Genomic DNA, 27704 nt, shown 5'->3' with positions numbered 1-27704 from the left:
TTCTCTAATGTTAGTTGTGTAAAATTAATGCCATCCAATGTTGGTTTATCTCATTCCACCTCATCACAACTCAATTGGAATTTTTTTTACCTCGTCCTTTACCTTCCGTGGCTCCTCTTTCCATCTCTCATTAATGCACAACCCTTTTAGAAGATTCTTTCTCCTTCTCTAATTGATTGAGATATGAAAGAGTTTTGCATTGCTATCCCCATCCTTCATCCACTTAGCCCTTGAATTTTTCCTTAGGATGGATTCCTTTTTCCTCTCCAAAAATCTTCTTGCAATCTTATTCTCAATGCTAGCTCATTTTTTGTTAAGTCCATGGCTTCTTCCTTCTTGTCTAGATCATTCATGGATTTCACTATCCTTTTATGTGAGTCATGAACATTCCCAAAATGAGGGATATTCCATTCTTTAAGCCTACTTTTTAGTTCCTTCAATTTTTCCTTCAAGACATATGCCCCTCATCCTTGAATTTCCATTTGTTGCCATGTTGAGCTCACAAAATTAAAAAATTCTTTATCAAAGAACCAACAATCAAGTGTTTTAAAAGTCTTCAGGCCCCAATCAATATTGGACTCTCTAATCATTATATGACAATGATCTGAGATACTTCTATCCAATATTAATTTATTGCAGCCCAACCAAACACCACACTACCCTTTGGATACAAGAATTCTATCGACATGGCTTTCAGATTTTCCATTTGGTCAAAACCAAGTGAATCCACAATTGTCTTCTCTTGGCACATCCTCCAACCCTATATCCAAAATGAATTAGTAAAAAAGTATAGAGTCACCCACCCTTGCATCATTTCTTCCTTCCCTTTGCCTTTCACAATCTCTTCTTATCGAGTTAAAATCCCCCTTAATGCACCAAGGATCAATATTACTACTAGCCTTCCTCATCTTCAACTCCTCCCATTTCCTTCTTTTTTTGCTACTATCACATGACAAGTAAATATTAACAATGGTAACAAGACACCTTTCTCTTTGTTAGACACTGGATCATCCATCACTGGACGATCCATACTGCTCTTAAGGTTTTGAGAAAAACAAAGATATAAAATTGTATTAACCATTTTGTTACATGTAAGTCAACATGTTTGATGACTAGAAGCAACTGTTTTGTATTAACCATTTACCAACAGGTTTGAGGAACTAAAATTATTTTCTAAGCATAAAAGAGTTCACGTGGGTAAAAGGTTCACATCCACGTTAATCATCAAATTAAAAACTTATCAAATAAGGGTATAAAAACATCTTCGACCCAAAACAAGGCCGTCAAATTTTTTTCTACAAAAGGAAAACAAGTTAAGTAGCAGAATAACATAAAGTAACATGTTCAGAATATTATGCAAATAATATAGAAACCTATGCTCCAATATGACATCCTATCAGAGCATTGTGTCCCGACGCCATCCAACATGAGATTCCTTAAAGCAATCCACCTAGCCATATGCTCCCATGAACACAAGGTTCGAGATCATCACAAGATTCAATTACAAACAACACATGAGGAGTGAGTTATCACATTCCTAAAAAGGTAGAGATAAATGAAGACACACATATATAGTATAAGTATAACAAGCTCAACTTAGCATAATTCGCATCATTTTACCATTCACTGCGTAAAATCACTTGTCCCAAGGATTTAATCAAAAAATAACATTTCACACATTTACATTAATCACATGTTCAAAACAACAAAGCTCAAGTACAACACAACATCTCACACTCACACAATTCATTACCCACCATCACGTAGAAAGTCACAATGATCATTACACAAACATTATGCAACAAATACACTAAGACTCAATTCTATATGCAAATTGGTATCATGTTAGTGAAAAACCTCATCAGACGCCTAGGATACATGACAAGACAGACCACACATTCGTAAGTCAGGTCACTCTCAGTAGGTAAAATCATAGGAAGACCAATCAGGGTCACGCTGTTTTGCGAGAATGCTCCAACCATGTGGAATCGGCACAAGCTTAAAGGAGCACTCAAACCGGGTGTATTTATCCCCAAGGCCTAGACTCCGAAGAGTCTGTTAGGGCCTCTCCCTCCTAATTCAGGTCCAACCTATAAACATTTTAGCATGGAAACTCTATCTATGAACTATACAAAATACACGACTCCTCAATTGTTCTAAAAATAATTTTAACTCATCGTGCCTCAAAGTGATTCAACTCGTTAGGTTCCCACAGTGGACGCCATCACAATACTCGTCATGCATTAACTCGTCGCCTTTAAAGGGTCTTACAGTCGTGTGATTGTATGGTTCATAACTCACAACTCAATGCACACAACATCTCAATACACTTGCAATCTCACAATTTAACACATACTCAACTTATCACATACACCTAATCTCAATCACAATGTTATAATCCCAAAGCAACATGTTATCACACCTCATGAATCATATACACATCACACAGTATTCATATATACACCTCACACACATCAATAAAAAATTCCTAAATTTCTAGGTTTCTAACATTCGAAGACAAACAATCAATTAAACCATCCAATTCGCATCACGACATCAATTGACCATCAAACATGAACAATTCGTAGTTATCATTGTACATGCAAAATTAAAACTCATAAAACACTCCAAAATTAACTCCAATTTGAGAGCTAGGGTTTCTTAAGATTCCTCAAGTTTTTTTTCTAGTTGCTCTGCTAGGGTTTCCAAGCGTTAGAGAGAAGAAGAAGGGATTGGAGCCTCAATTTGACTATCTCCGTGCAAGAGGAATTTCTTTCTCTACAGGCACTATGTTGAAAATCCCAATAGTGGGAATGTGAGAAATTGAGTTTCGAAGGTGGTGTCCATATTACAGAATGATCCAACGGTTAACGCATCTAGGATCATAGTTTTACTGAGACAGGTTTGGTGTGTGCGGGAAAAAGAGAGGGTTTTGGGAGAGGAATAAAGAAGAACGAATTTGAGAAGAAGAGAAAGCATAGAAACATTGTAAATGTGAAAACTGACCTAACATGTTTCTATTTATAGCTAGGGTACTCCGAGCCTATTATTTACTCTATTTTTATTTATTTTATTATTTTATATAAAGGAACTTTATTTTAATATTTCATTAAATAAATAACCAATCAAAACATCCATTTATTTTCTAAAATAGCATTTTACTCTATTTATTTTCTAATACTATGAAACCCTTATTTTAATTAACAAAAACCATTTTTTCTCATTTATTTAATTTCTAAAAACTCTATTGACTTTTAAATAAAACTCTTTTTTTATTTTACAAAAAATAGGGTGTTACAGTGGCCTTGAGAATATTTGTAAGCCAGAACTGACAAAAAAGAATACTTGATGTAATCAAGTTTGATTAGTGGAACTTTTTACTGGTTGGTAAAGGAGAGCCAGACATAGCTCAGGTTGAGTGAACCAGTATAAAACGAAGTATTTTTACTGCTTTTCTTTAGCTTATCAAAGTATTTCAAAGTTCATTATTGATACATTCTACACACACGATTTTTATTAAAAAAATAAGCTTTTTACATCATTGAACGATAGTCCACTTTTAGTCATTGGACGAGGGTTTTATAAACTTGTTTTTTTATAAACACTTTCCATTTCAAAAAGATTTTATATTTTGACTAACATACTATTCAGCCCCCCCCCCCCCCCTTTCTAGTGTGATTTATTGTATTTTAGTTAACATCAGAGCTCGGCCTCTCGAGTTGAGTATTCTTATAAATACAGAGGAAAGATCCTAAAGTCAAATAGATATGGAAGAAGGATACTCCATAAACAAGCCACCTCTATTCAAAGGCATCGAATACGACAACTAGAAGGAATGTATGATGGCTCATTTTGAGTCCATTCATATAGATCTTTGGGACGTCATAGAACATGGCAACTACATACCACTAGATGATCAACTAAATGAAATTCCCAGAACCTCTTGGACAGATGCTCAAAGACAAAGGTTTTTGCTGAACTCTAAAGCTTGAAACACTTTGTTGTGCGCCCTCTCTGAAGAAGAATATACAAAGGTCCACAGCTACAGAAGTGCTAAACAAAAATGGGACAAATTAGCTTTGACATATGAAGGATCACCACAAGTAAAATGCAACAAGCTCAACTTGTTGACATATAAGTATGAACTCTTCACTATGGAAGATGGTGAAGATATACAAGCCATATTTGGACGCTTCCAGACTATTTTAATTGAATTATGTTGTCTTAACAGAATTTTTGTTAACTATGATAACATTGACAAAATTCTAAGAAGTTTATCCAGAAAGTGGAGACCACAAGTGATACCCTTAAAAACTATGAAGAATCTGGACTCCATGTCCATTGAAGAACTGATTGGAACCTTAAAGATTCAGGAGCAGGAACTTCAACAAGATGAAAGATTCAAAAAGGGTAAATCCTTGGCTCTAACAATACAGAAAGCCAAAGCATCTTCAATATGAAAGGAATCTTCATCCAGATCTTCGTCTAGAAGCTCATCCAAAGCTATCAACATTGGTACACCTTCTGATGATGAGTCTAATGATGAAGGCTCGGATGAAGATGATCAATTAGCTTTCATCTCAAGGAAGAAAAGGAACATGTGGAAGAAAAGGAATGAATCAAACTAGAAAGGATCCAAGAAACCTCATAGAGAAAGAAAGGATAAGGAGAAAAGCTCCATCATATGCTATGAGTGCAAGAAACCAAGGCATTTCAAGTCAGAATGTCCAGATCTTGATAAATATACTCATAAGAAGAAGTACTTCAAACTAAAAGACAAGAAAGTATTGATGAACACATGGGAAGAGCTAGATGATACATCATCTGATGAAGAAACATAAGAGAAAGAAGAAGACAACCTCTATCTGATGGCAGACACTGCATCAGAAGGATCAAATTCAGAATCAGATGAAGAGGTAAATATAAACAACCTTGAAACTCTTCAATTATCATATCGTGAACTTCTCTCCAAATCATCCATTTTGTCCAAATCTTTTCAAAATTTGAGAGGATTTCAAAAGTCTTTCAAAAGATTATAAATAACTTCAAGGAAAACATGAAGAAAAGATAGATAATTCTTAAGAAATTTCTACTCAATCATGTGATGACTTTGAAAGTCTAAAGTTAAAGACAACAAAGCTTCACCTTGAGAATAAGGAAATTTGTAAAGAAAGATCTTGTCTAATTGAAGACCTTTAGAAGTTGTAAAATCAACTAAAAGGCTTACAAATACGACACTCAACAAACTTCATGATCACATAAATGAGGAAAGATGTAATCTATTGAAAGAATGCTCACAAGTCCATAAGAATTATGAAAACTTGGAAGCAAATAAACATAACTTATGGGTTGAATGTGAAGGATATAAGAAAAACCTAAAATTCTCAAATTATAAACTTGAACAATATAAGGCTCTTCAAAAGCAACCTCAAGATGTTGTTACACTTCATCAAGATATTGAATTTCTAAAAGAGACTTTATCCAAATTTGTTAGAAGCACTGATAAACTTAACAAAATGTTAAGATATATACAAAAAATGCCCATTCTAGTGTATTTTTATTGTATTCCACACTTGCCACACACCCTCTAATCCAATGAAACCCTCCCCCATAAAATGGTTCTTCACTTTCAAGAAATCACTATTCCAAAGACAAATAAGCCCACTCCGTCATATTATTAGTTGGACACTCCCTCCATTCCGCCTCACTATCTCCCAAAATTGTTTTACATAGAATTTTATCACCCCCCCTTCCTTCTTGGTTTCTTGAAAACAAGCTACTTGGATTCCTTCTTTCATAATCACCTCCCTTATTGATCTCCATTTGACCCTATCCTCTAACCCTCTCACATTATATAAGAGAGAGCATCTTCATAAACAACATCTCATCATCCCTTCCTTGATGGTATCTTTTAACTCCCTCAATGCCCCTGTTATCCCTCTCTTCCATACTAACTAATTTTCTCACCATGTTCCCCACCTTACCCCTATATATATGACATCCCCATTTGTATCCCATATTCCTTTTGCTTCCCCCCTCTTTTTTCCACTTCCAATAACCTTTGTTGCAAACCATAATAGTATCGTCATTCACTAGATGAATTATCGCAAAAGAGTCCATTCTAGTGAGTTTTATCCTCTTCGAAGCGGAGATTCTTTCTCAGTACACCCATCAGACCTTGAAGTTGATGACCTTAACCTCCCAAGAACATCAAATCTCCCCTTTATCCTATCTCTCATAACCCTAACCTCTTGGGCATCCATCAAGTTGAAAATGAGGTCTTATCCTCCTCTCCTCCAAGCTTACTCGAATTTTGAGGGTATACATATACTTCCCTAGTCGCTTGTTGCTTCCATTCCAATTGTGTTCTTCTTTTCTTCCTTAGAATTCATGTCAACTTTTTTACAACACCCATTTCCTTGTTTGCCTGCCTTAGTCACAATTTGCTGGACCACATGACATTTTATTGGTCATATTCCGTACCACCTCCATCGTGGGTTTTAGGCCTACTGCCCTTCGGTATTACCACAAGGGACATGCTAGGTGCACCCAGCAACATTGCTGGTGCACCCAGCAATTAGGTGAATGGGCAAAATTGCCCTTGTATTAAAAAAATAATTCTTTCTTTCGGAAGAAGGTTCTTCCGGTAGAACAATTTATTCTATCAGAAGAACCTTCTTCTGGAGAAGTTACCAGAAGAAGTTCTTCCGGTAACTTCTCCGGAAGAAGGTTCTTCCGGTAGAACAAATTGTTCATCCGGAAGAATAAATTGTTCTATCGGAAGAACCTTCTTCTGGAAACTTTCCAGAAGAACCTTCTTCCGGAAGAACAACAATTTGTTCTTCCGGAAGAAGGTTCTTCCGGAAAGCTTCCGGAAAATGGTTCTTCCAGTAGAACACAAATCGTTCTTCCGGAAGATTTCCGGAAGAACCTTCTTCCGGAAGAAGAAATTATTTTTTTTAAGGCAAGGGAAATTTTGCCCATTCACCTAATTGCTGGGTGCACTAGCAATGTTGCTGGGTGCACCTAGCATGTCCCTTACCATAACAGCAACAATCTCATTTGGGACACAACTCATAGCATTGCGGCCCACTTATTTACAACTACTTGTTGATTTCTAACTCACAAATGACTGTTGTGGGTATCCTTTCTCTAGGGTAGTGTTGACTTCAAAAAGCTGCTTCCTCACTACTACCCCATCAAACTCCTTTTCAACGCCCACACTATGCATTTGCCCCTCACCTTTTCCTTCCCCCAACTCCCCCTCGACACATGTCTGCCCTTCCATCTTTTCATTATCTGCCATGTCTTCATATTTATTGTTTAGTGGGCAAAAACCACTTTCTTCTCCATCAGTGTATAGTTTAGCACAACAAACCACCATATGAGTTTCTTCCACCTTTTCCACCCCCTGGCCATGGCTCTCCAACGAGTATTCAGACTGTGATGAATGCGTTTCCATACCCAAGTTATTCCCAAGTGTAGACTCTTCACCATCTAATTGATTTCCTTTGCACATATAGCATCTGCATCCACTTAGTAATCCTTGTTTCCTTTACCACTTTACTTTGGTACACGGTGCCATTGATCTTGATACTCTGGCAAAAATCGACTTGCTTTGTGAATGGTGTTTGGATTAGAAGGTGTGTTGACTCCATCCTCTGTAAGCTATCTGTCTCCACCCCGATCTTCATATACTTTCCACATATCTGAGCCACCAAAGAGAAACATTTCTCACCCCAGACGTTTAAACGGATACCAAAGCATCTCACCCATGTGAGCCTTATTCCAACCACAATGGTTGGAGACCATTTCTGGACATAATGGAAAAAAGACAAACATTTCTTCCCCTTTGGTGATCTTCTCCTACGTTGTCTTCTCATCCATTCCCGATATTAAGACCATGTCGTCTCCTATTTTTTCCCTACTAAATCAGGGCTTTGAAAGAAACAACATTATACTAAGATTCACTTAAAATTTTCTTTCTCCTCACATTGTCTGTATAATCAAAGGGATAAAAAGTAATACTATGTTTGCTAAAAAAGAAATTGAGAGAATGGGAAGAGATAGAAATAATTTGGTTATTTAGTAGATAAGAATTAGAGGGGAAATAAGTTTAAAATTTGTTGAACATATATTATTTTTCACCTATTTTTACTTTTTGTATTATTTAATAAATTTGCAGCATCATGTTTAACCTGAGCTTTAATCTTATCCTTAATTTCTTTTAAAACTTTACAATAAAATTGAGGAAAGGAAACTCAGTAAAGAGTTAATCGTGTGTCTCATGTGAATGAAAGTGTTATGTTTCTACTAACATGAGTAATAATAATATTTATTTTTAAATTTCAATATATAATAATTTAAATACTAATTAATGAGTTACTAGATAAGATTCATGAGTTTAAAATTCAAAACTTTGACTCAATCTGTATATGAACGAATTTGAATGGATTAATTCAAATTCATCACAAACATACAAAAAATTGAACTCAAACTGATCGGATTTGTATATCACTCATACTCAAACACTTTTATCCTCTAAATTTTTCTCTTTTTATGTTTTTCTTATGTTCTATTTGACAAAGAAGATGAAAATATAAGACATTTGAGCTAAAATAAAGGGTAGGAGATGATTATACCAAAAAGTAAAATAGAGAAGATGTGAAATTCGAATGAGATCAATACTATTTCTTTTTTTTTCTTCTTCACCTTTATTTCATCCCTATCAAACAAAATATATATTCAGCTCTAGGAAAGTGTTAGATTTGGTTGCAGAACCAAATCAATTGAGGTTGAATGATTTGGCAAAGTGTTAAGCCTTGGTTTGTATGAGATTAAATAGAGAAGAAAGGAAAAAATATTTCAAATTTTTGTTTGAGTTCCAAATTTTTATCTTTTTATTTTAATTTAAATATTATTTTCTTTTATTTTTTTTTTCTTTTTTTCTCCAACCAAACAATCTCTAAATGTGTGTTTGATTGTGGATAAATATGAATTTTTTTAAAATTATATGTGAATCCTACACTTTTTTCTCCTTATTTTAATTTAAATATTTTTTCTTAATTATTTTTCTTTTTTTTCCTTCTACACAATTAAATGCACCATAAATTCTTATTCTAATTCTGAGGTTTGGAACTGGGATGCTAGGCAAGACATTCTGAGGTTGAATGATTTGATGAGATACCAAAAAGCTTGCAACCAAAGGGCCCCACTAAAGCTACACTTTGTAGTTTAATATTTTTCTATTCTTCTTAGCTCAATTGACATCTCTTTGACTCTTATTTTTTCACCTTAACTCAGTTTTGGTCTTGGGTAAATGATCAAGCTTAATTGAGAATTGTAGCTAATTTTCATATTTTGTGCTTATTTGACCTATCTTTCTTGTGCAGGGCCTATAGGACACTACATAACTCCAAATGGAGTATGCGAGTAGTCTCAGGAAAGATAAGAAAAAGAGATTCATTTTTTTCACAAATAAGCTTTGATCAATTCTACCATTTCTAGGGTCAAATTAAGCTTGGAAGTTATAACCTCTGCACTTGAATAATTGGGCTGCGAGTTTGGGCTTTGTTTTGTATAATTAGTTTAATTAGGTAGATTAGATGGGCCTAATCAAGGCCCGTACCTTCCTTCTGAGTAGTCACTTTATATATTAGTATAAGTTAGTTAGTTAGTTACTTCATTTTGTACAAAAGCAAAATTAATTACTTGTTGTGCAAGCTTTAGGATCAAACTATTTTTTCTCGATTGTTCTTCATTCTTCTTCCTCTTTTTCACTTTTGTTTTTCCATTTTCTTGGACAAAATTTTGTGCCTTTTCCATTGGTGATGATCATGGAAGGCTAAACACTTCATCAATCCAAGGATCCACTCCAACCAAGGCTGAATTTGAGTTCTGGTTTAGTATTTCTAATCTTTGTCAATGTTCATCTTTCTCTTCAATCCTATTTTCGATTTTCATGATAATGATTATGCTTAGGATTGAAAATGGATTAGGTTATGGATTCATTTTCTAATTTTGAAATTTATTCCCAGATTGCTTGAATGATTTTCCAACCTAATTTGCAATCTCGAACAATTTAGGGATTGATTCGATTGAACTATCTCTAATGTATTTGACTGAACTTTCACACTGAACATCATTCATAGTAACTGTGATAATTCGTTTTGCATTGGTTTGGTGAATTGGATTGATTCTATTAAACTTGAATTTGTGTTTTTTTTTTTTTTTTTGTTTCTTCATCTATGTTTTTGTATTTTTGCAAGCATTGCCCCAAAGTGTCTCATTTAATTTTTGTTGATGATTGTCTCCTTTTCATCAAAGCTTCCTTTTCCCAAGTCAAACTGGTGCACCAAGTTTTACATGATTTCTATCAAGCTTCAAGATTGAAGGTGAGTTCGTTCAAGTCTAGATTTTTGTGTTCCACAATGTGGCAAATCCTATTGTCAACAACTTCTTGGAGATCATTGGATTTCATCATACCATACATCCTGGGAAATACCTAGGGTTTCCTCTATTGACTAGAAGGATAAAGAAGAGTGGTTTTGGTTAAATTCTTGACCTATGAATCAAAGGCTGGTTGGCTGGAAGCAGAAGCTTCTTAGCAGAACAGGTCATGTGAGTTTGGCTAAGTCTATCTTTACATTTATTCTCATTTACTCTATGCAAAATCTTTGGCTGCCAGAGGGGTGTGTGTGATCTAGTGGATGCTACTGTTCATGGTTTTATTTGGGGGAGACATCACTTGCATTGGGTCAATTAGAAAACCTTGAGGCTTCCTAAAATTCAAGGTGGTCTCGATGTTAGAAGCAGGAGAGAGACTAATGTGGCCTTATTGGGTAAGCACATCTGGTCTTTACTCCATGATAGGGACAAGCTTTGAGTTCAGATTCTCACACATAAATATCTGGGAGCGTAACCATTATTCCATGTGGACTTGGTTCAAGGAAGTTCATATACGTGAGGGTCCATTATCAAAGCTAGTTTGTTACATGATAACTGCGAAAATTGGGTTTAAATGATAGTCAATTTTGGTTAAGAATGATTAAAATTCCTTTACTTTACTGTTGTTTTTAATGAAATAATAAAGAATTTAATATCATGTGAATTTTTAACATGCAGGACTCAAAAGAAATAAATTAGAAGTGCTTTGGAGGAAAATTGATGCAAAAAAATTGAAGGAAAAGCCTTGAAGAAAAAGTTAAAAAAGGGACAGCTTACTTAACACACAAGCTAGGCTCAACGCACCTCCTCGCTTAGCAGGCAAGCTCAAGCTTAGCACGAAGAAGGACCATGAAGAAACCCAAAAGCACGCTAAGCTCGTGACCGCCTCGCTAAGCCCAGACATTGCCATGATCAGTGCATGATCACCCCGCTAAGCCCAGAAGGGGCGCCCTTAGCGTGAGGTCGCGTGGATTTTAAGCTACCTTGAGCCAATAAAAGGAGTAGGAAGCAAAGGAGAAAGACACATTGAGACTTAGAGCTCTCTAATGAATACATCCAAAGCCTGAGCATCTTAAACAGGGGAAACCCTCTTTCTATGTCCATTATCCCCTTCTCCTCCTCTATCCATCCCTCTTCTTTTTTTATCCACATCAGCCCTTAAAGTGTAAAGCCTCTCATGACAATGAAAGGCTAAACCCCCATTGTTGGGAGCCTAGCAGCCAAATACCCTTGTAATATAATCTTTCTTTACTATCTATTTAATGCAATGTTACTTTTTATTATTTCTTTCATGTGCCTTATTGTTATTTTATGGTGTAATCATCCATGAATCTGTTTAGGGATTAGGCATTAGGAAGTGTTTAATTTCTAAAGAACTGGGAAAGGGCATCTAAACAATTCATTGCTAGCGATAGAGTGATCTTGTTTTGCCTATGCATACATCTCCAAACTTCATGCAATTTACTATTTTATCTCTGCAAAGGGATTTGGGAGAGAGAATAGATAAATTAGGCTCTTCATCATGAGGGATCAGGGTTGAGTATCTTAGTAGATGTGGGTGGAAATTAGAATAGCATTAAATTGAGAAACAAATTAATATTGCATCAAGGGTAGTTAGGCATGCTAGGTCCCAATATATTTTAAATTCTGAATTTACCTTTAAGCATTCAAACACATTATCATCATCTTTATCTTCTATCTTTATCATCTTTTACTTTAAATCTTTATCTTATCCGTTACCTTTCTTTATCTTCTATTTTAAATTTCTTACAAGTTTCTGTGAACTCGACCCTTGGTACACTTGCCAATGAGTTTACAAGTTTTTTTTGGCACCGTTGCCAAGGATTTTGTCCTTCGTACTTGGTTGTTCATATATCCCAATCTGAAAGCAATCTTTCTTTATTCTTTAATTCTTTATTTAATTTATGTTTAATTCTTTTACCTTGATAACCTACACGGTAGTGTTTTTCTTTCTTGTATGTGCGGGACATTCGCATGGGAAAATCTTGTTCCCTTGAATCCAGGAATCGAAGCAACTTGTAGAAGGAATAACACTGCAAGAAAAAAGAAAGAGCAATAAGAGGTACAGAGTAATCAAGGAGAAAGGGGACCCTCATCTGAATCATCCTCTCCCTCTCCTATGATCAATCCATATTCCAACCTGAAAGAACACATCATGGTAGAAGACCCTCTACAGAGGATGATGCTAGAGGACTACTCTAGCTCTGCTACCCCTCAATACTTCACCAACATAGCTAGAGCAAACGTTCAAGCGGCCAACATCACATATCTATATTCCCAAATCTAGCTGATCCAAGGGAATCTATTCCATGGTCTACTGAGTGAAGACCTGTACGTGCACCTTGCCACATATATCGAGATCTGCAACACGATGAAGATAGTAGGAGTGATGTAAGCTCCATTGGAGCCTGTAGGCCTAGGATCTTCTTCATTAATGGATTACTTTGCTTCTTGGAAGATGAATGGCAGCGGAATGGAGAAGGAAGAGAGAGAGGACACGCCACTTCAAGGAGAAGATGAGTCTAGAAGAAGCTCACCACCATAGGAGGCCATGGATAAGAGCTTGGAGGAAGAAAGAGATGAATGAAGGGAGAGGAAGAGAGGAGCACGAAATTTTGTGCTCTAAAAGAGCTCTGAAATCTGAAGTTTAATATTCAAATGATCAAAGTTTTAAAAAAATGCACACACATTACCTCTATTTATAGCCTAAGTGTCACACAAAATTGGAGAGAAATTTGAATTTCAATTCAAATTTCACTTGAATTTGAAATTGAATTTGTGGAGCCAAAATTTCACTAATTATGATTAGTGAATTTTAGTTATGGTTCAGCCCACTAATCCAAGATCAATTCCAAGATTCTCCACTAAGTGTGCTTAGGTGTCATGAGGCATCTAAAGCATGAAGGACATGCACCAAGTGTGACTATATGATGTGGCAATGGGGTGTAGTTAGCAAATGCTCGCCTCCCCCTCTAAAATTTAATTGGATTGGACTTCTACCAATTCAATTAAATTTATTTCCAACCTCACACATCAAATATTCACTTAGTGCACGTGAAATTACAAAACTACCCCTAATACAAAAACTAGTCTAGGTGCCCTAAAATACAAGGGTTGAAAAATCCTATATTTCTAGGGTACCCTACCTACAACATGGAGCCCTAAATACAAGGACCAAATATAATGAAATCCTAGTCTAATATGTACAAAGAGAATTGGACCCAAACTTGGCCCATGGGCTCAGAAATCTACCCTGAGGTTCATGAGAACCCTAGGACCTTCTTCAGCAGCTCTAGCCCAATCCTCTTGGAGCCTCTTACTCATGGCTCTAGTGATTGGTCCCTTCCTAGGGGGGATTGCATCATCCCCTTCCCCTTGAAGAGGATTTGACCTCAAATCTGTTAGTTCCTCCTCCTCAATATCAGCTCCACCTGCAAAAGGAATTAAATCATAAATGTTAAAAGTGGTGTTAACTCCATACTCTTCTGGGAGGTCCAACCTATAGGCATTGTTATTGATCCTCTCCAAAACCTGAAATGGTCCATCCCCTCTAGGGCTAAGCTTGGATTTCCTTTTAGTAGGGAATCTATCCTTCCTAAGATGGAGCCAAACCCAGTCACCCTTATTAAGAACTAGCTCTTTTCTTCCTCTATTGCCTTTAGTTGAATACACCTTTGTTTGGTTCTCTATTTGGTTCTTAACCCTCTCATGCAACTTCTTTACAAACTCTGACCTAGATTCCCCTTCTTTATGTATAAAAGAAGTGTCTAGTGGGAGGGGAATGAGGTCTAACGGTGTTAGGGGATTGAACCGATAGACAACCTCAAAAGGGGACTGCTTGGTGGTTCTATGAACCCCCCCTGTTGTAGGCAAATTCTACATGAGGAAGATACTCATCCCAAGACTTATGGTTGCCTTTCAGAAGAACCCTTAAAAGGGTGGATAAAGACCTATTCACTACCTTTGTATGCCCATCAGTTTGTGGATGACAAGTGGTAGAGAAAATAAGTTTAGTTCCTAGCTTAGCCCATAGGGTTTTCCAAAAGAGGCTAAGGAACTTAGCATCTCTATCTGACACAATGGTCCTAGGCAAACCATGGAGTCTCACAACTTCCCTAAAAAAGAGTTTTCAGATATGGGAAGCATCATCCACCTTGTGGCATGGTATAAAGTGTGCAATCTTGCTAAACCTATCCACCACCACAAAGATAGAGTCTACACCTCTTTGGGTTCTAGGAAGCCCAAGGAAAAAGTCCATACTAATGTCTACCCAAGGTGCAGATGGGATGGGTAAGGGTGTGTATAGCCCATGAGGCATCACCCTAGACTTGGCTTGTAAAACGGCCACACATCTAGTGCAATGCTTATGGACATCTTTCTTCATATGGGGCCAATAAAACTTTTCTTTGAGTAAGACAAGGGTCTTGTCTATCCCAAAGTGGCCCATGAGCCCACCCTCATGGCTCTCTTTCACAAGTAATTTCCTAATGGATCATTGGGGTATGCAAATCTTTCCCTCTTTGAACAAATACCCCTCAGCCAAATAGAATCCATCTTGGGCCTTTTTCCCACAACTCTCGTAAATGGGAGAGAAATGTTCATCTAAGGCATACAAGTCCCTAATATTATCAAATCCTAAAATTTGAGCTCCTAGGGAGCAAAACAATGCGTGTCTCCTAGAGAGGGCATCAGCTACCACATTTGTTTTTCCCTTTTTGTATTTGATAACATATGGAAATTGCTCTAGGTACTCTACCCATTTTGCATGCCTCTTGTTTAACTTGCTTTGCCCTCTAATGTACTTAAGTGATTGATGATCACTATGAATGACAAATTCCTTGGAAACAAGGTAATGTTCCCAAGTTTGGAGGGCTCTTATTAAGGCATAAAGCTTTTTATCATAGGTGGGGTAGTTAAGGGTGGCACTATGAAGTTTTTCACTAAAATAAGCAATAGGGTGCCCACCTTGTAACAATACAGCTCCAACTCCCACTCTAGAGACATCACATTCTAGCTCAAAAGTTTTAGAAAAGTCAGGAAAAGCTAGAGCAGGTGCCTTAGTAAGCTTTTCTTTGAGCAAAGCAAATGCTTGCTCTTGTTTTTCACCCCAGGTAAATGGCACATTCTTCTTCACCAACTCATTGAGAGGTGATGATATTATAGAGAAATTAGGAACGAACCTTCTATAGAAGCTTGCTAACCCATGGAAGCTCCTAATATCTTCCACACTTTTTGGGGTAGGGCATTCTTGGATGGCCTTGATTTTCTCAGGGTCCACTTGGACCCCATTTCTACCAACTACAAAACCTAAGAAGACTATATTATCTACACAAATGGTATACTTCTCTATATTTGCATAGAGGGTGTTTTTCCTAAGGACTGAAAGAACTTGCCTGAGATGTCCTAAGTGATCATCTAGGCTCCTACTGTACACTAAAATATCATCAAAATAAACAACTACAAATCTACCTATGAAATCCCTTAAGACATGATGCATAAGCCTCATAAAGGTGCTTGGTGCATTAGTGAGCCCAAAAGGCATCACTAGCCATTCATACAAACCAAACTTGGTCTTGAAAGAGGTTTTCCACTCATCACCCTTTTTCATCCTGATTTGGTGATAACCACTTTTAAGATCAATTTTTGAAAAGATATTGGCACCATGCAACTCATCAAGCAAATCATCAAGTCTAGGAATGGGGTGCCTATACTTTACAGTGATGTTGTTGATGGCCCTGCAATCTGTACACATTCTCTACGTACCATCCTTTTTGGGCACCAACAACACTGGCACAACACATGGGCTTAGGCTCTCTTGGACCCAGCCCTTCTCCAACAATTCTTTAACCTGAGACTCTATCTCCTTAGTCTCCTGAGGGTTAGTCCTATAGGCTGGCCTGTTAGAAAGGCTTGCTCCTGGGACTAAATCTATTTGGTGTTCTATTCCCCTTAAAGGAGGTAGCCTAGGGGGTATCTCTTTGGGAAATATATCACCGAATTCATGTAAGAAGGGCTTGCTCTTGGACCTTTGGGGGTAAGGTCTCAAATGTAGGAATTGTGGCAGTGCTAAGGGATGTTTCCCTTGATAGGAGAAGGTAGAAAGATTGTTTAAGAAGGAGTGCTCTTTTAATATTACCTTTTGTTGCAAAATGATTTTCCTTCTTAACAATCTTCTTGGAGGAATCCTTTTCCTTTTTTTCCTTCCCCTTGGCCTTTGAAGACAAGGCCTTACTATCCTTCTTTTTCTTTTGTATTTCTAATTTTTCTTCCTCATCCCTCTTATCTTTCATAGTTAGTTGATCTTTGGCCACCTGTGAAGGTGTTTGAGGATGCAACACAAATTTAGTGTCAAGATGGGTGAGGGTAATCTCATTAGTTAGGCCATTATAAATGATCTTCCTATCAAATTGCCACGGCCTTCCTAAAAGAATATGTCCTACCTCCATGGGGACTATATCACAATTAACTTCATCCTTATATCTCCCAATGGAGAAAGGTACCTTTACTTGTTGGTTAACTATCATTTCCCCTTGCTCATTGAGCCATTGAAGTTTATAAGGTTTTGGGTGGGGAATGATAGTGAGGTTCAACTTGGAAACTAATCTTGTGCTACAACAATTACAACAAGATCCACTATCCGCAATGAGAGAACAAGTTTTATCTAAAATTTTGCATCTTGTATGAAAGATGTTCTCTCTTTGGGATTGAGATAGATCACAAGATTGACCTCCAAGGAGCCTTCTAACCATTAAGAGGTCACCTTCTTCATGGGGGTAGACTTCCTCACTAGACTCTTCACCCCTTACTTCATCTTCACTTCCACTAGAGGAAGGGCAAGAAGTAGTCTCCTCTTGACTACTATAAATGTCTTGACCCATCATGATCATGGTTTTCTTTGTGGGGCATTGAGAAGCAATGTGACCTCTCCCAAGACATTTGAAGCATTTAATGTTGCTAGTCCTTTCTTGGGAACTAGTCTTAGGGGTGTATTTCTCTATGGTCTTACCCTTATCTTCCTTGGGTTTTGAAGGTGCAGCCCCTAAAATTCCATGGGCTTGGTCCTTCCTTGGATAAGAGTGAGAGCTATAAGATTTTGAAGAAGGCTTTCTTTTAAGTTGTTGCTCCACTCTTATACAAAGTTGGACTAGCTCATCTAGGTCCCTATATGGAAGGAGTTCAACCTTGTCCCTCACTTCCATATTAAGCCCACTAAGGAACCTAGCTATGCTTGTTCTTTCCTCCTCCCTAACTCCAGCTCTTAAAAGGATTAGTTCCATTTGTTGTCTATATTCTTCCACACTCATACTCCCTTGTCTAAGCCTTTGGAGCTTGTTCATAAGCTCCCTTTCATAGTAGGAGGGAATGTGCCTCTTCCTAATGGCACTCTTAAGATCATTCCAATACTCTACTGGAGGATCCCCATGAATCCTTCATTCCCTAACAAGGGAAGTCCACCAATAAAGGGCATACCCTTGAAACCTAAGGGTAGCCAATGGAACTTTTCTCTCTTAGCTAATATTATGGCAAGCAAAGAGTTGTTCAATATGACATCCTGGAAATTTCTACCCGGAATTTTGTAAACGATGCATTTTGAATGATTATATATATGAGTATTATTCAGTGTATATATATACATATATACTCCTGGTAGAAGTAGGTATATTGGGGGAAAGAATATGCGGGTTAGGCTAATTAACGAAGAGAAATCCATAACTGGATAGTTATAGGTTAATTCTCAATTAATTAGTCTAAAAATTATCGTTTTGCGTGCAACATAAAATTTCACAAAACCAACCTCTGAACCACGCTCGGGGTTTCATTCTGAGCGTTTTGATGTATATATTGCTTACTTTCGAAAATGGGCCCCGACGGGTGCAGAGAAACGCGAGGGACTAGAACCAGAGAAACGACACGCAAACCGAGGTGGGATTTTAGCATTTCAAAAGGTCAGATTTTTTTTCTCTTCTTGTGACTGAGTATGAGTCACATCAAGAGAAAAAGTGGGCCCTTTTTGCTCCACTCAAAAGGAGACATATGGCATACCCTTTTTAAAAAAAGAAAAAAAGAAAAGAGAAAGCCTTTTAAACTAAAAAGCCACATTCTCTCTCCTCACTCAGCCAAAAGTTCAGAAGCTTTTCCCTCTCCCTCACGTTGGTTTTTTCTCCCTTTCTCCTCCACCATTGAAGCTCCATCAAAGCTCCAACCTTTGCTCACCATTTCTGCTCCAAATCGCGAAAGGAAGCCATTTTCGGAGTCGTGAAGCGCACCTCTACATTGTGGGACTTCAAATTTCAGGTTTGGGTAGACTTCTTTCTCACATAATTTCGTGGGTATTGGGTGTTTGGGAGATATGATGGGTAGTTTTACTAGGTTTATGCCTTATGGTAGTTATTTGTGAAGGAATTTGTTGAAAGCATGCTAAACTTGTCATGTTTGGTGTGAGTCAAGCTTACCCATTCTGTTTTAGGGTTTTATGATGATGTTTGTGATGCTTGTGTGCTGAAATTGCTGATGGAAAACTGATAGAGATGAAGGGTAGAGTTAACCTAGGGTTAAAAAGTGAGAATGTAGTGATATGAGTGGAAAAGTGTGATGCTTTGAGGATTTGAAAAGCTAAATTTGGATTTAGTGGTAATTGGAGGTTAAAGTGAGTTAATCCTAGTTTGAAATGTCATTTAGGACTGTGGGAAAGCTTGGGCTGTGCAAAGGAGGAAAATGAGTGACCAAAGTGAAGGCAAGAGCCATTTCTAGGGTAAATTGGGTATTGAGGAGTCAAATTTTGATTCGGTAGAGTTTTCGTCGTAAAACCAGTTTGAGCGAGTTTAGATTAATGTTATAGACTTGTTTGAGATGAGAGTTTGCTCCAAAATTACCCCATTCTCATTTTCACTTCTCAAACCTTGAAAATCCACTAAATTGAGGGGTTTTAGATACCTAGATTTTGAGTTGCTTTGGTCTGAAGCTTGTCTTTGGTTTAGATATGATTTATACATGATTTAGGACTTGTAGGATCCAATTTGGGCAAAATTGGATGAGGGCAAGAGTGATTTCGAAAATCTGCACTATTATGCAGAATTTTGCTGTTGAAATGTGCAGCAGAATTTTGTGCTTGTGCAGAAAATGCTTATGCATGGCTGGTTGTGGAAAGGGTTGTACATATTAGGTTTTGGACGTTTTCTAGAAGATCCCAACGGTCAAAATGTAGACTTATGTACTAGGGACCTCCAATAAAATTTTCGAGTCGATCCAACGGTGAACGAATTGGAACGAAGAGAATGTTACTGGGGTATTTGAGTAAGGAAAGCTGTGGTTTTGGTTTGTGTTTTGGGCAGAGTTTTCTGCCTCTGCCCTGTTTTCTTGGTTTTGGATAGTTCATGATGTTTGGATGTTGAATTGCTTGGATGTTGTGGAAGCTTGGAGGGATTGATGGGGACCCGGTGTTGAGAGGAACGAGGATAAGAGCTACGTGGGAGTACATGAGCTCAGTTGAAGGTGGGCAACTGGGGATGGTGGATTTATGTGTGATTTGTGGATGTGGAGAGTTGACTTGCACCATCGCCCGATCGCCACCTAGTACCACATATGACGGGTACCCCATAATCCTACAAGCTTGAAGTGAGAAAGTGTGGAAGAGTCAGTCTTCCTACTTTTATTCGTTGACCACAGAGTGGTACCTGGAGATATGTCGCGAGGGTCAAGAGACCTTGGGGACGTCAGATGGGGTGCTATTGCCCAAAACCAAGCTTGACCAATCCCGACCCAACCCGGACATAGTCAGTCAGTGAGAACCTGTGATGTACCTAAACAGGTGAGCTCCTGGCAGTCAACCGATAAAAGAACAAAGACCACAAAGCAAGGAGGCTTGTGTGGTGGCTGGCCAGCTATGGATCTTGAGTGATATTTGGAATATGGCCTCTGGTAGTCGATTACCAAGGGTGTGTAATCGATTACAAGGTTTAAAAATGAAGACAGGAAGTTAAGATGGCCTCTAGTAATCGATTACCAAAGGTGTGTAATCGATTACCAGGCCTAAAAATGGGATCAGGAAAGTGAGAGGGCTTCTGGTAATCGATTACCAATGGGTGTAATCGATTACCAGGCTTAGAAATGGAGACAGTATGTTGTGGAGGCCTCTGGTAATCGATTACCAATACTGTGTAATCGATTACATAGAGTAATAGGCCATTGGTAATCGATTACCAGTTATGTGTAATCGATTACACAGTGAATATTGCATGTTTTCATGTTCTGAAGCTGTGTAACTCGAGTTGGGCCTCTGGTAATCGATTACTAATGTTGTGTAATCGATTACCAGAGAAGAAAAGCCTTGAGGCACACCTTTTAATTGCATGTAGTGGTTATGGGACGCATTGTGTTGTTACCGTAGTTAGATCTCTCGTGAAAGAGTCTACCCCCTTCCTTTTGTTTCTTGTAGATCGCGATGGCAGCACAATTAATCCATGACCGAGTGGAGATGGAGTGCCTAGAGGGAGTTTGGGAGACCTTCGAAGGCAATGCAAGGTGCCGATTTCGGGGCACGATTCGATTCACGGCTACTTTATTGGTACATCCAGAGGAACCAGCACGCACGCTTCAGCACACTGTGGAGTGGATATTACCTACACCTACTCCATATCGACTAGTGGAGCGAGTCCAAGTGATAGAGGTGACGTCATCTGAAGAAGACCCTGAGGAGGACCCAGAGGAGCTACCTCCTGAGCCTGCTGGGGATGCTCTTGACTTTCCAGAGGGTGATGAGGACCCATTCCCTGAGGTGGATTCTCCCGAGGACATCATGTCGGCATCTGAGGTAGACTCTACGGAGGAGAGCGGTCCTGGAGGGATAGCGACTAGCGGAGGTTCTTCATCATAGCAGACGACTCCTTAGACTAGGTTTATATACTGTTTGGGGGTGGGTGTATCTAGTACAGACAGTTAGGTTTACTCTTTTGGTTTTTGTATGGGTAGACCTATTGTATAGGAATTTGATGAATGTATACATGTGGCTGAAGCCACCACAGTGGATACCTTTGCTCTGGATGTCACTATGTATTTTTCAAAACTCCCATATTTTGGACCGCTTTAGATGATGAATGTACTTATGTTTAATCTGTTATTTGAAAAGAAAGCATTAACAAACTTTATTTGAAAAAGAGTTCATCGACCGCATTTTATTTTATTATTTTACACGTGACGACCTAAAATGATGGCTGGTATACTTTTATTTTTGAAAGAGCAAAATAGTTTAGAGGTTATGAGTGATCAGAAAGAAATGACTCCGAATAGAGTTGTGAACTGGCCATTCAGGACTCTATAGTGATGATTTTTCTTCTGAACTTAATTACTGTGAAAAAGAGAAAGAAACGAAAAAGAAAAAGAAAAAGAAAAAAAATTCCCATGGTTTTTGTTATTTAAATCATTACTATTAAACCAGTCATTATTTAGGGATGCCACATTCAACCTTCATTTCTCAATCTAAGTAGGCCTCAATATTATCTTTTCCATGGAAATATGAGAGGCTAATGTTAACCTCTTGAGGCCTTCTATCCTTTTCTCTTCTTTGGGAGTGATGTTTAGTATGTGAACTATGACACCCTCTATAATAGTCACTAAGTTCTTCACTTAAATTCTTGCAAGAGTCATGACTACTATAGGAGGCATGTTTTTCTCTTTTCATTTCTTTCATTATTTTTCTTCTTTCTTCCTCTCTTATTTTCTCTCTTTCATCTTGACTTATTTCTTCCACTCTTTTTTTACCTTTTTCTTTTCTCTCTTGTTTTTCTTTCCACAACTTAAGGGATCTCAACTCATCTAATATCTTATACAAGGGGTCCTTAGGAGTAGAACCCTCACCATTAATACTAGATGAAGAATGAAGACTCATGTTGGTTCCTAAGTTATGGTTCTTTCTTGTTGGGGGTTTGAATAAAAGGTAAAAGAAACTATGGTTGAAACTAGCCAAAATAAACACTAAAAGAGGTGTGAAAGATAAGGTAAAAACTAATTGGTAAAAGGCAAGCTATCTAGGCGGTTTGACAATGGAGGGTAAAGGAAATAAGCTTTGAAATTAAGCAAGAAATTAAAATGTAAGAAATGCAAACTAGGCGGATCCTAAGAGTATTTGGATGACCTCATTTAAGGTTCCCAACAAAACACTCACTATCCTAAGGGAAAATTGCCTAAAATTATTACACACAAATGGAAGTAGGGTGACCTAGCAGAGGCTCCCAACTTACTTCCAATGAAAGGCCTTTTTGTTACAAAATTTGAAAGCAAAGCAAATTGCCAATTACAAAATTACAAAAAAAAAAGTCCTCAATTGTGGTGGCTATTCTCTCTTTAGTGTTTCACTTAATTTGTAATGCTTCTTAGTCCAACAGCTCTTAAGGTGGTTGGCCGCTTGCTTCTTGACTCAAATTCTTCAAGGTATGGCACTAATCCTCCTTTCCAATTCCCTATATGGCAACTCACAAGTAAGGAAACAAAGAGACAAGCAATAACCAAAGACCACAAAAAAATGAAATGAAAGATAAACCAATAGAGTTTTAACAAGACAAATTTTCAAGGATTATTCAACAATTAAAGCAATGAAAAGCACACAAAAGCAAGCTAGGACTCTAAGAGAAACCTAGAATGGCTCTAGAGTAGAGTAGAAAAAACTATAAAAAAAATACTCAAGAAACCTCTAGTTTTGGCACTTGTTTTCACAATAATTTTCAATTGAAATTTCAGAACTACGATTGGTATAAAATAGTCACCAATTATAGAACAAATTTTTGAGCCAAAATCACAAGCACACTTCCCTTTCACTTTTTTTTTCCTGGACACTGATTTTTCTGCCAACTTGTGTGATTTTTCTTATTTTTTTCCTTTAATCCAAATTGCTTGTTTCTTTTTTTATAATTTTGGGCCAGATGTCTAGAAAATTCATTAAAAATTTCAGCTCAAAAAACGTAGTGACCAATTCCCAGTAATTTATACAAGTTCATATGTTCAAGCTGCCAGCACCAGCGATTTCAACCTAGAAATCAAGAGTAGTGTTTATGTTGCTTAAGGCTTGGATAGTTACAATTTGTGTTTGCTTATGCTCAATTATCTTGAATAAAACAATTCAAGAGAGCTTAAGACTTATTTTGATTCACAAATCCAGCCACAACTCAGCACCACAACTCAACTTCATCATAGGCATCATGTAGGAATCTCAGAAAACAAAAAAGAGTTCAACAACAAGACTACTTCTAGGAATTGATTTAGAACATGTTATGAACTAAATAACATGCATGAATTAGACTCAAAATTAAAAAGATAGGCTAAGAATGACAAGAATACATGAACAAATGTATCTAGAATTCAATAAACAAAATAAAAATTCACCACAAACTTAGAACATAATGTGACAATTACTATGACTAAACATGACTCTAAGACAACATGGATTAACTGATTTACACTTAGATTTTTGTGTTTTTTTTCTAATCAATATTTTGGAAGAACATTTAGATCTAAGAAAGCATGGTAGAATATTATGAATGAAAAATGATAGAACCTAAAATCAACACAAAAACAAGATTCAAGAGTAGATCTACAAAATTTGAACCATAGAAATGCAAGAACAAGTGTAGATCTAAGATTTAATCGGTTTATTTTTTTTTTGAATCTACTCTAAACATCACCAAACCACAAGACAATGGAGGATATACATGGAGAATAAGATGAAGAACAAGGAATTAAAAAGAATTCACCGAACAAAAAGATAGAGGAAGCAAAAGAATATCACCTAGATGAAGATGCTCTTGATACCACATGATGTAAGCTCCATTGGAGCTTGTAGGCCTAGGATCTTTTTCATCAATGGATTCCTTTGCTTCTTGGAAGATGAATGGCAGCGGAATGGAGAAGGAAGAGAGAGAGGAGACGCCACTTCAAGGAGAAGATGAGTCTAGAAGAAGCTCACCACCATAGGAGACCATGGATAAGAGCTTGGAGGAAGAAGGAGATGAATGAAGGGAGAGGAAGAGAGGAGCATGAAATTTTGTGCTCTAAAAGAGCTCTGAAATCTGAAGTTTAATATTCAAATGATCAAAGTTTTAAAAAAATGAACACACATTACCTCTATTTATAGCCTAAGAGTCACACAAAATTGGAGGGAAATTTGAATTTCAATTCAAATTTCACTTGAATTTGAAATTGAATTTGTGGAGCCAAAATTTGGAGCCAAAATTTCACTAATTATGATTAGTGAATTTTAGTTATGGTTCAGCCCACTAATCCAAGATCAATTCCAAGATTCTCCACTAAGTGTGCTTAGGTGTCATGAGGCATGTAAAGCATGAAGGACATGCACCAAGTGTGACTATATGATGTGGCAATGGGGTGTAGTAAGCAAATGCTCACCTCCTCCTCTAAAATTTAATTGGATTAGGCTTCTACCAATTCAATTAAATTTATTTCCAACCACACACATCAAATATTCACTTAGTGCATGTGAAATTACAAAACTACCCCTAATACAAAAACTAGTCTAGGTGCCCTAAAATACAAGGGCTGAAAAATCCTATATTTCTAGGGTACCCAACCTACAACATGGAGCCCTAAATACAAGGACCAAATATAATGACATCCTAGTCTAATATGTACAAAGAGAATTGGACCCAAACTTGGCTCATGGGCTCAGAAATCTACCCTGGGATTAATGAGAACCCTAGGACCTTCTTCAGCAGCTCTAGCCCAATCCTCTTGGAGCCTCTTGCTCATGGCTCAAGTGATTGGTCCCTTCCTAGGGAGGATTGCATCAAGGAGTTCCAAAAGATGCCATTCGCCTCAACCTATTCTCATTCTCCTTGGTTGGTGAAGCAAAAAAATGGTTTCACCCGTTCAAGGGGAATAGCCTGCGAACATCCCAAGACTTAACATATTCATTGATGGCTTGTGACTCCATTCTAGGTAGCTCCTCAATGCCTCCATCGGTGGGAAGATTAAATTGGAGACTTTAGAAGAAGCCATCAAGCTAATTGAGAATATGGTAGCCAGTGATCATGACATCCTCCGTGATCAAGCCTACACACCCACAAAGAAGAGCCCTCTTGAGTTCACTTCTCAAGATGCTATGTTAGCTCAAAACAAGCTCTTGGCCAAGACTTTAGAGATCCTCATAACAACTCTGAGTAATCTCCCTCAACAGCTGCATGTAGTGCATCCTTCTCCATCTGCAGTCATGCACATTAGGGGATGCAACATTTTTGGTGGGGCTTATGAGTTAGGCTTATGCATGGCTCAAGACGATGCATCCAACGAAGTTAAATACATGGCCAATCAGAATCGTCAAGGATTCCATCAAGGAGGACCGCCAGGATATCATCGGGGAGGAAATTTCTCTCAGGGCCAAGGTTAGAGATCCTATCCAGGGAATAACTTCAGCAAAGGCCAAAGAGGTCCATCCAATCGGCCTCTCAACCAAGGGTCTAATCTATATGAGAGAACCACCAAGCTGGAAGACACACTGATGTAGTTCATGCAAATCTCCTTGTCAAATCACAAGAGCACTGAGTCAGCCATCAAGAATTTGGAGGTGCAGGTGGGTCAATTAGCTAAGCAGATGGTTGAAAGGCCCACTAGAACCTTTGTGGCCAATACTGAGAAGAATCCCAAGGAGGAATGCAAGGAAGTCGTCACTCGAAGCCAGAAGAAGGACGATGTTGAGGAAGAAAAGAGAGCTAAGGGAGTACTGGAAAAGTAGTTCCCATGATGTCCTTTACTCTACGAAGCCAACTTACCATTGGTTACTTTCCAACAATGTTATTTGGAAATTATCCTTCGAGTTTGAGGACTAAGGAGCCTCTAGACACTAGGAGAGAAGGATTTGATAATTTTTTTATATCATTCAACAGGTCCAAAGGCTACATATATAGCATACATGGGTGCAAAAGGACAAAGATCAAAAACACAAAATAATGGAATACACTACCATGTTATAACAAAATATCATACAAGATATTCTCTTATGGGTGCTAACCACTACTGATGTGCTAGCACATTATTCCTTTAATAGAATTCCTAGCTTGCTCGCAACTTGCTCAAACATAATTGTTCATGTGTTTGGGTGGATTGATCCTTCTTTTGGGCCTTTCTCTGCTGCCTCCCAAATCCATAGCCTTTGGCCTATCATTCCCTAACCCATCCAGCAACACCTTGTCCTCAAGGTGATAAGTTGACTTCAAGCTGGCCCAATCTTCCCACGAAGTATCATTTGGGTGTAAGCCGTCCGATTGCACAAGGACTATCAATCAAGGTTCTGAATTTGAGTAATCCCAACGTGTATTGAGAATTGCAAGAGGGGAGATGATGAGTTTGTGGTCAACGTCCATGGGTTGTAGAGTGGTTGGACTCTCTAGCCCTGACGACGATTAAGAAAAAGGTTTGAGTAAGGAACAATGGAAGGCTGGATGAATGCATGTTCCTTTCGGAAGTTGTAACTTGTAAGTGACCTTGATAATATGTGGCAGTATCTAAAATGAACCATAGAAAGGATTGGCAAGTTTTGAATATGAAGTGCCAGTAGCTAAAAGTTGGCAATGTGGTCACAGCTTGACCACAACCCAATCTCCTATTTCAAAATTCACGTCGCGCCTATGAGTATCAACTATAGTCTTCAGGAGGGTCTATGACTTCAGGAGTTTCTTCTTTAGATTTGCAAACACAACTTCTCAGTCTACCAGAAGTGCATCAATTGCTGCAATTTTAGAGGTACCTGATAGGTATTGTGGAAAGCTAGGAGGTTTCTTTCTAAAAGTCACCTCAAATGGTGAAATCCCAGTGCCTGAATGTATTGATCTATTGTAGGACCATTCTGCCCAAATCAGGAACTTCTCCCAGGTGGAGGGTTTGCTGTGAACAAAAGCTCGTAAGTATTATTCAATAATGTGATTTAGTACTTCCATTTGACTATCTGATTGCGGATGATAAGCGGAACTCATGCGCAATCTAGTGCCACTCAACTTGAACAATTCTTGCCAAAATTTGTTGATGAACAAGGGATCTCGATCAAGCACAAGGCTGTGAGGCATCCCATGATGTTTTCCAACAATGTCCATGAAGAGGAGTGAGACAACATGAGTTGTATAATTAGATTGCAACATACCCAATTTTACTCCTTTTGAGAATCAGTCTACGACTATCAGAATGGTAGTATGACCCCGATATGTTGGCAGGTCGACACTAAAGTCCAATGAAAGATCTTC

The 27704-nt window shown here is 37.9% G+C and overlaps 1 non-coding gene across 1 annotated transcript; it reads right to left on the bottom strand.

Moving 5' to 3' along the window:
• Positions 1-11238: 11238 nt before the first annotated feature.
• Positions 11239-11361, bottom strand: MIR1516C (microRNA MIR1516c). The gene has a single exon (NR_126632.1). It is a non-coding gene; the product is annotated as a microRNA MIR1516c (primary transcript).
• Between the last annotated feature and the right edge of the window lie 16343 nt (positions 11362-27704).

This window comes from Glycine max, chromosome 4 (genome assembly GCF_000004515.6).
Source record: "Glycine max cultivar Williams 82 chromosome 4, Glycine_max_v4.0, whole genome shotgun sequence".
In the NCBI taxonomy this organism is placed as follows: Eukaryota; Viridiplantae; Streptophyta; class Magnoliopsida; order Fabales; family Fabaceae; genus Glycine; species Glycine max.
The sequence above is the reverse complement of the archived record's forward strand: the minus strand, read 5'-3'. Positions and strand labels throughout refer to the sequence as shown.